Source organism: Nerophis lumbriciformis, linkage group LG12 (assembly GCF_033978685.3).
Source record: "Nerophis lumbriciformis linkage group LG12, RoL_Nlum_v2.1, whole genome shotgun sequence".
NCBI classification, from domain to species: domain Eukaryota; kingdom Metazoa; phylum Chordata; class Actinopteri; order Syngnathiformes; family Syngnathidae; genus Nerophis; species Nerophis lumbriciformis.
In genome coordinates this window covers 20,400,439-20,415,305 of record NC_084559.2, presented here as the reverse complement: position 1 = coordinate 20,415,305, position 14,867 = coordinate 20,400,439, and positions in this window count along the sequence as shown.

Below are 14,867 nucleotides of genomic sequence, written 5' to 3'. Positions count from 1 at the left end.
AGACAAATATCTAAAAAACATTCTTTATGGGGGAACTGTTTGTACCTGTAACAGATTGATGGGAACAATTGTTTTGAAACACACGCCGTAACATATAGCAGCCACTCTTGGGTGACAGAACAATGGCAATGAAATGTGGGTTCCCCTTAAAGTAGTCAGTGTACATCTCGAGTCCAACAGGAAATGGTCAAAGAAGATAAACAGACTGGACCAGTATCGTACAAAACGGCAGTCACGGTTACTGTTACAGTGACGTAATTATTCATAAGGTGCCTCAAGGCATGCTGGGTAACACAGCTGCAACCCACCCGTGCTGCAATAGTTTAGAGATGGTTGAAATTACTGTACAAATCTTTGGTATTGCTTGGATACCAAGTAAATTCAGGGCCAGTATTGGCGATACCGATAATGATGTCGATACGTTTTTACTTGAAGATTTCTCAATGGCATTGAATTCATTTTGTGATTTTGCCAATAATTTTGATTAGACTCAGAATACAACACATAAAGATTTTAGAAAACAAAAATTAAAAAATGTGTTTTCATCAATAAACCTATTTGTGGTTGATTTAAACGATATATAAACAATATAGGACAATGTCAGTGAAATTATACAAGCCTTCCTTTCATCTGATTATTATGGCAGGAAGTATGGAAACACTTCTTTTTCCTGCCATTAGCTTTATATGAAAGTGTCTTTACATGAGCAAACATGGATCACAGCCAGGAAGTCAAAGTGGTTGTGAAATGTTTTTTTTTTTTTTTTTTTTGCTTGTGTGTGTGTGTCTTCTGGCAATGCTTACTTAATGGGGACATCGCTCCATACTTGAGACCTCCGAATTCGGGGGGGGGGGGGGGGGGGGGTTTGGTGGTAGAGGGGGTGTATATTGTAGCGTCCCGGAAGAGTTAGTGCTGCAAGGGGTTCTGGGTATTTGTTCTGTTGTGTTACGGTGCAGATGTTTTCCCGAAATGTGTTTGTCATTCTTGTTTGGTGTGGGTTCACAGTGCGGGGCATATTTGTAACAGTGTTAAAGTTGTTTATACGGCCACCCTTATTGTAACCTGTATTGCTGTTGATGAAGTATGCCTTGCATTCACTTATGTGTGTGTAAAAGCCGCATATATTATGTGACTGGGCCGGCACGCTGTTTGTATGAAGGACGTGACGACAGTTTGTAGAGGACGCTAAAGGCAGTGCCTTTAAGGCACGCCCCCAATATTGTTGTCTGGGTGGAATTCGGGAGAATGGTTGCCCCGGGAGATTTTCGGGAGGGGCACTGAAATTCGGGAGTCTCCCGGGAAAATCGGGAGTGTTGGCAAGTATGCATCGCTCTGTTTACACAGTCACCTTTAGGGGACCTCTGACGGTATGGGGACAAAAAAACAGGTCACCTAAAGGGAAACCTTTTTAAATGATAGTCGGATCCATTCTGAAGATGCCTATGTGATTTTTAAGCTTTGGCCAATAAAAATCATGTTTACTCAAATATTGGTAAAAGAGAAAATTAATTTTCTTGAAAAATGAAACATTTGTTATCCTGGCATTAATAGTACTGTGATTCTGTATGGTATCCATCCTTAGTTAAAACTAATATGTTTCCAAAAACTAAATCTGGTTTAGTGTTCCTTTGGATGACATTTTCATACAGCATGATTATAAAACATTATTACCTTAAAGCAGGGGTGTCAAACTTAAATACAGAGTGGGCCAAAATTTAAAACTGAGCAAAGTCGCGGGCCAAGGTTGAACAAATTAACCTTTTAATAGGGACCCAAACACGTTTTGCATTGAATATTGAATAAGCAAGGCTTATATAACTTTATAGTGACATGCAAAATCCAGTTTCAAATATTAATAATAATTAAAAAATATCAATGGCATATCAAATAAAATTTAAATAAAAACTGAATGCCTATTTTCTAATTGCAGCCTTCTGAGGTAAATATCAAAATAAACTTTTACCACAGGCTAATAATAAATTTGAAAATAAAATAACAATGAATGAATCAAACATTCAAGCCTTGAAGAAGCAAGAGAGTGCATGAATAAAAATGTTAATTATTGCTCAGTTTGCTACACTGATTTGCTTTTAACACTGAATATGGAACAAGCAACGCTTATATAACTTAATAGTGCAAAATCTACTTTCAAAAAACAAACGAAAAAACCTCAATGGCATATTAAAAAAAAATGTAATGCCTCTTTTCTATTTGCAGCCTTCTGAGGTAAATATCAAAATTAACTTGGGGGGCGGGTTTTGGTGGTAGCGGGGGGTGTATATTGTAGCGTCCCGGAAGAGTTAGTGCTGCAAGGGGTTCTGGGTATTTGTTCTGTTGTGTTTATGTGGTGTTACGGTGCGGATGTTCTCCCGAAATATGTTTGTCATTCTTGTTTGGCGTGGGTTCACAGTGTGGCGCATATTTGTAACAGTGTTAAAGTTGTTTATACGGCCACCCTCAGTGTGACCTGTATGGCTGTTGATCAAGTATGCGTTGGATTCACTTATGTGTGTGTAAAATCCGGCACGCTGTTTGTATGGAGGACGTGACGACAGGTTGTAGAGGACGCTAAAGGCACACCCCCAATATTGTTGTCTGGGTGGAATTCGGGAGAATGGATGCCCGGGGAGATTTTCGGGAGTGGCACTGAAATTCGGGAGTCTCCCGGGGAAATCGGGAGGGTTGGCAAGTATGCATCGCTCTGTTTACACAGTCACCTTTAAGGGACCTCTGACGGTATGGGGACAAAAAAAACAGGTCCCCTAAAGGGAAGCCTTTTTAAATGATAGTCAGATCCATTCTGAAGATGCCTATGTGATTTTTTTAAGCTTTGGCCCATAAAACATGTAGGGTTACCCTAACCCTAACACGTACAAATTTGTGTGAATTATGCAAAATTATTTAAATTTGGTCCCCATGAACTATATTAACTCTTTTTCCCCAAGGTCCCCAGTAAGAATGATCAGCACATTACTTCATATATGAGCTAACTGGGCAGTGGCCTTTTTTTTTTTTTTTTTGTATGCCTCCACAACCTGTAGAAAGGGTGGTCCCCACAAGTCATGATCAAAAACTTGGTCCCCATTCCAAATGATAACCTGTGTGTGTGTGTGTGTGTGTGTGTGTGTGTGTCACAGATGCATTACAGGAAGCTGCAAACAAGGCAGTGATTGACAGCTCTTGGAAACAGTGCTGATGTTCTCATTATGCCGGTTGACATGACAACACGTTGCCCTAGAAACACGCAGGCAGCAGACGCAGAAAGGAAGTAATCAGGCCAGGGGGGGAGTGATCCAGGTATGATGGAGCTTTATGATCGTAATGGTGAATATGGTCCGCCACCTCCAGATCACACTTATGGGATGGGGGCTCCCCCACGGGTGGACGGTACTGAAGATTTGTTTTCTGCAGCTTTTGTATAGGCTGAAAGGTCACCATGGCAACCACCTGTGACCCCCTTCTTCAGTGCAGAACACATGGCTGGAAGGGTGTTTTGGTGTGAAAGGCACGCAAATATGCTTTGACTGTGCCCCCCCTCTCTCCCCCTTTAAACCTTTTTACAAACAGCTGCATTTAATGAAAAATGTCATTATTGAACAATTATGTCATTTATTATGAATTGGCCCTAGTGTGCGAATGTGAGTGTGAATGTTGTCTGTCTATCTGTGTTGGCCCTGCGATAAGGTGGCGACTTGTCCAGGGTGTACCCCGCCTTCCGCCCGATTGTAGCTGAGATAGGCTCCAGCACCCCCTGCAACTCCAAAAGGGATAAGCGGTAGTAAATGGATGGATGGATTATGACTGTTGCAGGAATCAAATGTAGGCTTACTAAAAACAATATATATATATACCGGTATATATATATATATTTTTTTTTTTTTTTTTTTTTTTTTAATTACCGTATAGCTAGAGATGGACACGACTTTTTTCATCAACAAGGAAAAGTACCTTCCATGTGAGAACCGGAGAACAATTTAGGACATAAGTCATGGTCCCAATACGGAAAACCATTGCATCTAATAGAGAATGTCTCATTTGCACCCCTGGTGGTCCCAAAAAGGAGGGCTTTTTCAAATTGACTGTGTGTTGGTTTTAAAAGTGCTACCCCTCTGGTCAACATATGAAATAACAAGTGTGTGTAAAAAATTTGAAAATAAAATAAATGTCTATATAGAGTCATACTGTAATAACTTGAAGTAAATAATGAAGATTAAAAACCAATTACAAACCAAATATTCACACACAAAAAATAACTAAAAGCTTACCTTTTTTATATTTGCATAGTATGTATATATTATTAATGTTGAAAATACAAATCTTTATACATCTAGAAAAGGTGGTCCTCAAGAGGTAGGCATTATTCGGAGGTTTCAAGAAGGCGACAAATACAAGAGCGGGTGTGTCTCACAGGTAAAAAGCTCAGCGTGCAAAAGGAGAGCTGCCACGCTCCACTTCTCTCATCACCGTGATAGCGAGTGTCATTCAGCACTCGTGAAGTCTCCACCTCCGCTTTTCTTCTGTGACTCAAGTCTTCTCCTTGCCAGCGTTGTGTGTGTACTACGCCACTTCTCATCTTCCACGCCTCCCTCTGCTCATGCCATGCAAGTGACTGACTGACTGGCTGTAAACCATAAAAGAGGACTTATTCTCCCTTATAAGCAATCGAGTCTACAAGACATGTTGCCTTGAGCACGGCGGCTGCGGCAGGAAGACGCCGGATCCTTCATTTTGCTGACGACCTCGCTGTGAGCGTCCACTTCCTGTCCCTCGTGGCCGAGCTTTTTCATGCTTGATATTCTTCCAATGAATTTTTGTGCATCTTTCTGCATTGCCTTGCTCTTCCCTCTCTGCAATTTTTATTTTAGCTCAGCACGTTTTTAGTCACCCTGTTTTGCGCCGCGGCCTTATTTTTGCTTTTTTCCAAGAACATTTTCTGAGCTTATTTGTACTTCGAAAAATTACTTTTAAAAAGTAATCAATTATAGTTGCTCGTTACTTTCCAAACAAGTAATTTAATAACAAACAACAGGATTTAGAAATTAATTAACGTGTTACTTAAGAATAAAACCTTCAAATATCTGGCTTTTTCAGTTGAGAGATGTTTCATGAGAGCAGAGTGTGGGAGTGTGTGTGCGCCTTTAAAAGGCAGAGCTTGTTGCCAACTGAATATCACAACGTTTACACTGCAGGCCAAAGTGGCCTAAATAGGATTTTTTTTCCATCTGTTTTTTTTTCCATCTGACTGTTTACACTGCAAGTAAAATGTGATTTTTATCAGACTCCAGTGTAAATGCGCACAGGCCCCAATGTGGCCCCGATTATGCTCCTTCCAGCGCTGTGGTTTTTAGGTTATAGAGTTTTTATTCAATTAGAATTCAGCAAGCTTATGTTGCCTTGCTGTACCAAATCTGCCTGGCTCTTTGCACTGTAAGCGATCAGGCACATTCAGTTGATAGATAATTGCGATAGCAAATCAGATCACGAGTTGTTGTCAGTAAGGCCTTCTAGATGGCCTTAAGTTGTGATTGGATTTGTATAAAAAATCCAGACTTTTTGACACTTAAAAAAAATTCCCGACTTTTTGACACTCAGACAAAAATCCCGACTTTTTGACACTTAGAAAAAAATCCCGACTTTTTGACACTTAGAAAAAAAATCCCGACTTTGTGACTCTTAGAAAAAAATCAAATTTTTTTGACATTTGGAAAAAATCCCAACTTTGTGACACTTACAAAAAAAATCCAAATTTTTTGACATTTCGAAAAAAATCCAGACTTTTTGACAAAAAAAATCAAAATTTTTTGACAGAAAAAATCCCGATTTTTTTACACTTAGAAAAAATTCCCTATTTTTTGACATTTAGAAAAAAATCCAGATTTTTTGACGGAAAAATCCAGACTTTTTGGCAGAAAAAATCCTGAATTTTTGACAGCAAAAATCAAGACTTTTTGACATTTGGAAAAAAATCCAGACTTTTTGACATTTGGAAAAAATCCCAATTTTGTGACATTTGGAAAAAAATCCCAATTTTTGTAACATTTAGAAAAAATTTAAAAAAAAATTGACATTTCGAAAAAAATCCAGACTTTTTGACAGAAAAATCCAGACTTTTTGACAAAAAAAAAATCCAGACTTTTTTGACAGAAAATCCAGAATTTTTGACAGAAAAAATTCGGACTTTTTGACAGAAGAAAATCCAGATTTTTTGACACTTAGAAAAAAATCCCAATTTTTTTGACATTTGGAAAAAATCCCAATTTTTTGACATTTGGGAAAAAATCCCAATTTTGTGACACTTGGGGAAAAATCCAGATTTTTTGACATTTAGAAAAAATCCAGACTTTTTGAAAGAAAAAATCCTGAATTTTTGACAGAAAAAATCCAGACTTTTTGACAGAAAAATCCAGACTTTTTGACACTCAGAAAAAAATCCAGACTTTTTGACACTTAGAAAAAATTTTGATTTATTAAAATTTAGAAAAAATGCAGACTTTTTGACACTTAGAAAACATCCAGACTTTTTGATACCTAGAAAAATGCAGACTTTTTGACACTTAGAAAAAATGCAGACTTTTTGACACTTTGAAAAAATCCAGACTTTTTGACACTTAGAAAAAATCCAGACTTTTTGACACTCGGAAAAAATTCAGACTTTAGACACTTAAAAAAATCCAGACTTTGTGACACTTGGAAAAAATCCAGACTTTTTGACAGAAAGAATTTTGAATTCATAACATTTAGTAAAGATCCCGACTTTTTGACACTTTGAAAAAATCCCTATTTTTTGACAGAATCCTGACTTTTTGACACTAAGAAAAAATCCTGACTTTTTGACATTTAGAAAAAATCCAGACTTTGTGACACTTGGAAAAAAATCCAGACTTTGTGATACTAAGAAAAAATCCAGAGTTTTTGACACTTAGAAAAAAAATCCAGACTTTTTGACACAGAAAAAAATCCAGACTTTGTGACACTTAGAAAAAATCCAGACTTTTTGACACTTAGAAAAAATCCAGACTTTGTGACACTTAGAAAAAAATCCCGATTTTTTGACACATAAAAAATCCCAACTTTTTTGGCTATATGTTCTTTGATAGGGACATTGCACAATACAGATATTGCTGAGAGCAGATGTAGCTACACGCTCATTCTCATCGGCAGAAAGCGTCATCTCCAGCAAGAAGACGGCATGTAATTGTGGAGGAAGATAAACAAATGATTTCCAGTGCGTCACGTTTGAGGGGGGGGGGGGGGGGGTGTGAGCGCTTCAAACATCTGCACTGTGTTGTGTGACACATCTTTTCCTTTTAGAAACACACTTCTTTTTTTTTTCGAGGGACGGATAAATATACAGATCCAAACTTCGTCTGTGTTTTCCATCATGAAAATGGACCTTTTGCACGTGTGCTTGCAGAAATAACAAGTGTGACAATAAGCAGCAGCTGCTTCTTAAAGGTTGTTTGAGAGCAAACGCACTGCAGGGATTTCTCTGACTGCATATCTCTTATTGGGATTCTTTCAAGTGCATTTCCATCCGGCACTGGAAGTGAACCAGTGGTGGAGGAAAGTGAAATTTGATCAATTTTTTTCCCATCACTCCTCGATACATTGCGTGATAAATCATGTCGTCTGGATAGGTCGGGGGTCGGCAACCTGCGGCTCTTTAGCGCCGGACTAGTGGCTCTCTGAGCTTTTGCAAAAATGTATGAAAAATGGAAAAAAATGAGGAAACAAATAAATTTTTTGTTTTAATATGGCTTCTGTAGGAGGACTCTAACCTTCCTAATTGTTAAAAATCCCACTGATTATATTAAACATGCGTCCGTGATTAGAGACTATTTGACGAGCGCCGTTTTGTCCTACTAATTTTGGCAATCCTTGAACTCACCGTAGTTTGTTCACATGTACAACTTTCTCTCCAGACTTTTTGACAGAAAAAATCCAGACTTTTTGACAGAAAAAATCCAGACTTTTTGACACTTAGAAAAAAATCCCAATTTTTTGACAGTTGGAAAAAATCCCAATTTTGTGACACTTAGAAAAAAATCCAGATTTTTTGACATTTAGAAAAAAATCCAGACTTTTTGACACTTATAAAAAAAAGCAGACTTTTTGACTGAAAAAATCCAGACTTTTTGACACTTAGAAAAAATCCTGAATTTCTAAGATGCGTTCTATGCCACTCCTTTTTTGTCTCATTTTGTCCACCAAACTTTTTATGCTGTGCGTGAATGCACAAAGGTGAGCTTTGTTGATGTTATTGACTTGTGTGGAGTGCTAATCAGGCATATTTCGTCACTGCATGAAACAATCAAAAGCGGTTTGCAGCCTATTCTCCACAGGCATTCTCTAGGGACGCCCCAAGGATGAGGGGGAACATTTCATTATATTTCCCTCTGTTCATCAGGCGAGGATATGTTTGTTGGATCATGTTATAGATACCAGTATCCTCCATACTGCTCACATGAAGGTGATGGTGGTGAAGTGCGGCTCGATATTGAAATATTGATACCGCCCATACCAGATATGTGTGCTGGGATATCAATTCTCAAATCAAAATAGCGATACTTTTTGATACATACGTTATTTGAGAAAATGTATATTATTAACAGGAACACAGTGTAAAAAAGTAACTAAACGTGTGAATGAAAACGTGTCAATGTTGGATGCTTTGGTTGAGTGTTATTTACATGTTCAGTATTTTCACCTTAACACGTTCATGTAACTGAATTGTGAATTAATTAATCATTTTTTTTAAATTTATTTTTCTCATTTCTGTTATGGTTTGACTAAGGGAGATGGCGGCAACAGACACCAGGGGATCATATGTACAATAATTTATTAAATATATAGTCAATATATATATATATATACATATAATAATACAAAACAATACTAATAAACTATAGAATGGTGTGTGACGAAATCCAACAGCGAATGTGTGTGACTGTGTGTGTAGATTAGCTGAAGTGTGTTACCAAGTGTTGATGAGAGCGAAGGAACGAGGCAGTACATGGGGCAGGCAGGTGATCCGTGGCGAGAGAGAAGCGTCAGAGTCTGTGTCCATGCAAGGGGGGGTCCAGGGGGGGAAGTCCAAGGGTACAAAACGCACAGCTCAAAACCAAGGCAACAGAAGGAAAACACTGCGGGCACAAGGGAGAAGACAGGGGACAAATCAGGCACAGGGAAGAAAGACGGAGGGAGCAAAATAGAGCATAAAGCTTGTGTCGGCTTACGGTACAGAAGACTATATTCCGGCCCGGGTTGTGCCGGCTTATGAAGGCAGCTCGCTCATCACGGGCAGGTGCGCGGATTGCAGATTGTCTGCAGGCGTGAGGAGGCATGCCCGCAGGGGAGAGAGAGCGCCTGTGGGCGTGACCCGCGGTGCGCTCGTCATGACGAAAAGATGATGGCCGTGACAATTTCATTTTTTAGTGGTTTGAAACACCATATTTGTGTACTTTGTAGAATTGTGTCCTGTTTTTACTGCTGTACCAGCTTGGCCATGTTGTTATTCACGCCACTACCTCAATACACTTCAGTTTGAAATAAATAACTAACTCTGTCTTGTATTCTCTATGCTACGAGATATGTTAATATTTGAAATACACAAGTTTTTTAAATAATAGCAGACATTAGATATATTCGCACAAAGTATCAGTATCCGATCGGTATCGCCAATACCAACCTGAATTTTGACCGGTATCGGATCAGCAAGAAAATCAGTAGTATCACACATCACTAGTGGATAAAACTGAACCAATGTGTAGGGGTAGTGGGGGGTGTATATTGTAGCGTCCCGAAAGAGTTAGTGCTGCAAGGGGTTCTGGGTATTTGTTCTGTTGTGTTACAGTGCAGATGTTCTCCCGAAATGTGTTTGTCATTCTTGTTTGGTGTGGGTTCACAGTGTGGCGCATATTTGTAACAGTGTTAAAATTGTTTATACGACCATCCTCAGTGTGACCTGTATGGCTGTTGACCAAGTATGCTTTGCATTCACTCATATGTGTGTGAAAAGACGTAGATATTATGTGACTGGGCAGGCATGTAAAGGCAGTGCCTTTAAGGCCTATTGGCGCTCTGTGACGTTTTAAAAAGTCATACATTTCACTTTTTGAAACCGATACCGATAATTTCCGATATTACATTTTAAAGCATTTATCGGCCGATAATATCGGCAGTCCGATATTATCGGACATCCCCAGTTCTAATATAAGTTTAGTAATATAAAGCAGTGCTAAGATTAAGTAGCAGCAACACGGATGACGCATCAGCATCTATAGTTAGCAACAGATCATTAGTCATTTTACGAGGCTTGTCTCCGCGGAGTAATTTGCCCTGAAACCGGACTGAAAGGGTTCACAGAGGTTGTTAGACGCTAAGTGTTCATTTAGCTGCTGTGCAACCATTTTTCACAATTGCCCACCCGTAGTATTTTGTCGCACGAGAGCAGTATTTTAAGTATATGTTAGTGTATTTCTTGGTGGCTGGTGGAGAAATAAATTTTTTTCTGTGGACATACAGAGAAAGTATTTGACGTGCTGGCATGAGGATGTTAAAACTTGCACGGCTGTGAGGTCTTTTATTGAGTTTTTGAGGAATAGGAAAAGATTCAGTGAGTCTTGTGAAAACATAGACTTGTCTTAGTTGGCACTAGTGTTGTCCCGATACCAATATTTTGGTACCGGTACCAAAATGTATTTCGATACTTTTCGATACTTTTCAAAATAAAGGGGACCATAAAAATTGCATTATTGGCTTTATTTTAACAAAAAATGTTAGGGTACATTAAACATATGTTTCTTATTGCAAGTTTGTCCTTAAATAAAATAGTGAACATACAACACAACTTGTCTTTTAGTAGTAAGTAAGCAAACAAAGGCTCCTAATTTAGTCTGCTGACATATGCAGTAACATATTGTGTCATTTATCATTCTATTATTTTGTCAAAATTATGAGGGACAAACTGTAAACATTTATTATTAATACACTTGTTCATTTACTGTTAATATCTGCTTATTTTCTCTTTTAACATTTAACTACACTTCTGTTAAAATGTCATAATCACTTATTCTTCTGTTGTTTGATACTTTATATTAGTTTTGAATGATACCACAAATTTGGGTATCAATCTGATGCCAAGTCGTTACAGGATCATACATATAATAGAATAGAATAGAATGGACTTTATTGTCATTATATTTGCATATAACGAGATTAAAGACTCCAATATGGAATAAAAATAAATCACACAAGTAGTAATAAAGATAAAAAAAATAAGAATTGAAATAAACAGACTACTATCCTGTACAATATACAAAACAATACACAAAATACTGTCCAATATACAGAACAAAACAAGAGTACCAGAGTAATAATGTAATGATAATCAGTGCCGGACGTATTGCACTCGAAGGGTAATATTGCACAGTAGGGTATTAGGCTAGGATATTGTATAGGGGTGAATTATTTATTACAAGTTAGAGTTCAAGATGGTGACAGCTCTGGGAAAGAAGCTGTCTCTGAGCCTGTTTGTTCTGGCTCTGATGCACCTGGAGCGCCTGCTGATGGTAGCAGGTGGAACAAGTGGAAGCCAGGGTGTGTGCTGTCCTTGGTGATGCTTTTTGCTCTGTTGAGGCAACGGGAGTTGTGTAAATCCTTCAGGGAGGGGACGGGGCAGCCACATTGGTCATATTCAAAGTCCTCATGTGTCCAGGGAAATATTTCCCTTTTTTTTCCCTTTTTTTTTTTTTTTCATTTTTTTTTTTTTCATTTTTTTTTCATTTTTATTTTATTTTATTTTATTTTATTTATTTTTTTATTATTATTATTTTTTTCAGGACATATTTCCTGAGTTTATAAAAATAATACACATTTAAAAAAAACAAAAGAAGATTTTGTGATGCTAAAAAATATTGATGTAATTATAGTAGTATCGACGATACACTCCCATACTTGGTATCATTACAGTGGATGTTAGGTGTTGATCCACCAATGGCTTTTGTTTACATTGTCACGGTGTGTAGTGAAGCATGTTTAGCTATTCCTCGTCCTGCAGGGATGATACTTGTAAGAAACGTACTTTATTTGTCGCCATGGAGGCGAGGATTAGTGATTTAGAAGTAGCTACAACACTGCAGGCCGGGGATGGACATTAGCCGCTAGCTAGCTAGCTAGCTAGCCATGTCCTAAAGCACCTCTTCAGTGTTACAGCTTCACCTTTATTTTTAGTTTTTAAGCTAACATGCGTCCGTTCTCCCTTTTCTGTCTACACACTGCGTCTGCTTGTAAGTACTCCGTGATTGTGCGCTGCCGAACATGCTCGTCTGCTCGTAAAACCAGCAATGTCATGACGTGACGACAACAGAGGGCCGGGGGGGGGGGGGGAGATTGGTACTTTTTAGAGGCGGTATAGTCCCGAATATGATTCATTAGTATTGCGGTACTATACTAATACCGATATACTGTACAACCCTAGTTAGCACAACATCAAAGTGCTGTGTTTTCAACTGCCAATTGCAAAATGTGTCAAAAAGGCGAGATTTGAGTAATTTTTTTACTTTTTTCCGCCACATGTCATAAAGTGAACCTACTCCAGTGGCAATGTTCCCTCTAAGGTGCGCGCCTGTGCAATTGCGCACTGCTCAAGCGTCCTCTGCGCACGGCAAATCTATGCCACGCACAAAATCAAATTAAAAAAATAAGCGCATAATAACAGAGAAAACAGTTTTCATCATCATTGTTCAAATATTGTAACGTCTGTCGAGACGCTTTGAGGACATGAATTCCATCCATCACTTTACTGAGCAAAACTCTTTATTGTGGGCCATAAACACATCACCAAAACATTAGTAAAAAAAATGATATCTAGCAAAACTGGTCATTTCAAACCAGACCAAAAGCAACTTTGTTATATGAACAGCAGCCGCTCGCTCTTTCTCACTTGCGCCAACACATGCACATATGGCACTTAGCCAGTGATGCGTTTACAACCTCACAAAAAGTCGGACAACTCCAACACCACACATAAAGTGTCATTCCAGGTCGTTACACTATGATTTACCAATCAAATGTGTGCTTATTCTAGTGTCATTTATTAGGAATCTTAATTTATAAATATTAATCATGAAATGCTGTTAGTATATTAAATAAATACTAATAAAATATATTTTTTACAAACAGGAAGTTGCAGGAATATACACATGATCCCCTGCTTACATCTCATTGTGCAACATGTGAATGTTTTAATGGGAACTAAATGCAATGTCTGAAAGGGGTACAAATTATTTCCAAAGCAGGACCTCCACCTAGACAAACAATACAAGTACACAGTTCATGAAAAACAATATTTTTTGTTATTGTCATTGTAAGTGGGCCTAAACACTTATATTAGAAAATAACCTCATGGAAATGACTGCTGTCATTTGATTATAATAATAAGATGTTGTCTGTCTATCTGTGTTGGCCCATTTACAAAAAAAAACTGCAGCCGCTCATCCACACCCTTAGAACGTAATGCCAAGTTACTTCTTTCATTACCAAACTACTGATGACGCCTGCAAGACACGTGTGGAAACTCTTGCTGGCTTCTTGCCATGCAGGTCACAACTTGATGCAGTTATTGCTGGCAAAGTCCAGTCTGATCACACATCAACACCTGCCAGTGATTTGTACGCCACTGACTCACCAGATAGCATCTCAGCAGCCTGCCATATTTACTTTGGCAATACATGAAGCATACATGAAGAGGGTGAAAGTGTTTTGAGTGCTTTGAAGGTATAAAGGTATAGTTATACACTTGTAAAGAACATAATGTCGTGGCTGTCTTGAGTTTTCAATAATTTCTACAACTGGTGACTGTCAGGTTCAAGCACTGATGACATCTATTAATCAGATACAGAGTTCAATTTAGCTCATGAGGAGAACGCATGGAGCTACACACTTAGTCACAGTCTCGCCCTACGCTCTAATGTTCAGCTCTTGCGTCCCTCTATTTATTCAGGAGTTCCACAGTCAACAACACTAAGGCCGCTTTTAAAAGGAGTGGACACATATATTATGCAAAGCAGGTCCAGGACGCACAATACGTGACGGAAAGTGCTGGGGGGCCTTGTGATTTCGCCTTGTCCCCGCTTCGTCTGTGTGTTGGCATCTTATCTTCGTTGAGGTCCTTGAAGTCTCTGCTTCGTCTGCGTGTTGTCATCTTACCTTCGTTGAGGTCGTTGAAGTCCTTGGCTGTTAGCGGGCTAAAACAAAGATAACATCTACGGCTGAGGCCACCCCTCAGACAAAAAGTCTTTTTGCAGTACCGCCCGAGAGATTCAAGGTCACGGGCATTCAATGTTGGTTTTTGGTGATTTCTTCAGATTCTCTGAACCTTTTGATGGTATTACAGACCTACTCATTAACCTACTCAGTGTCCGCCCTGAGATCGGTAGGTTGTGAGTTCAAACCCCGGCCGAGTCATACCAAAGACTATTAAAAATGGGACCCATTACCTCCCTGCTTGGCACTCAGCATCAAGGGTTGGAATTGGGGGTTAAATCACCAAAATGATTCCCGGGCGCGGCCAACGCTGCTGCTCACTGCTCCCCTCACCTCCCAGGGGGTGATCAAGGGTGATGGGTCAAATGCAAAGAATAATTTCGCCACACCTAGTGTGTGTGTGACAATCATTGGCACTTTAACTTTAACTTTAACCTTAGATGGTGAAATCCCTAAATTCCTTGCAATCGCTGGTTGAGAAATGTTCTTAAACTGTTCAATAATTTGCTCACGCATTTGTTCACAAAGTGGTGACGCTCGCCCCATCCTGGTTTGTGAATGACTGAGCATTTCGTGGAAGCTGCTTTTATTGTTACGTTTGC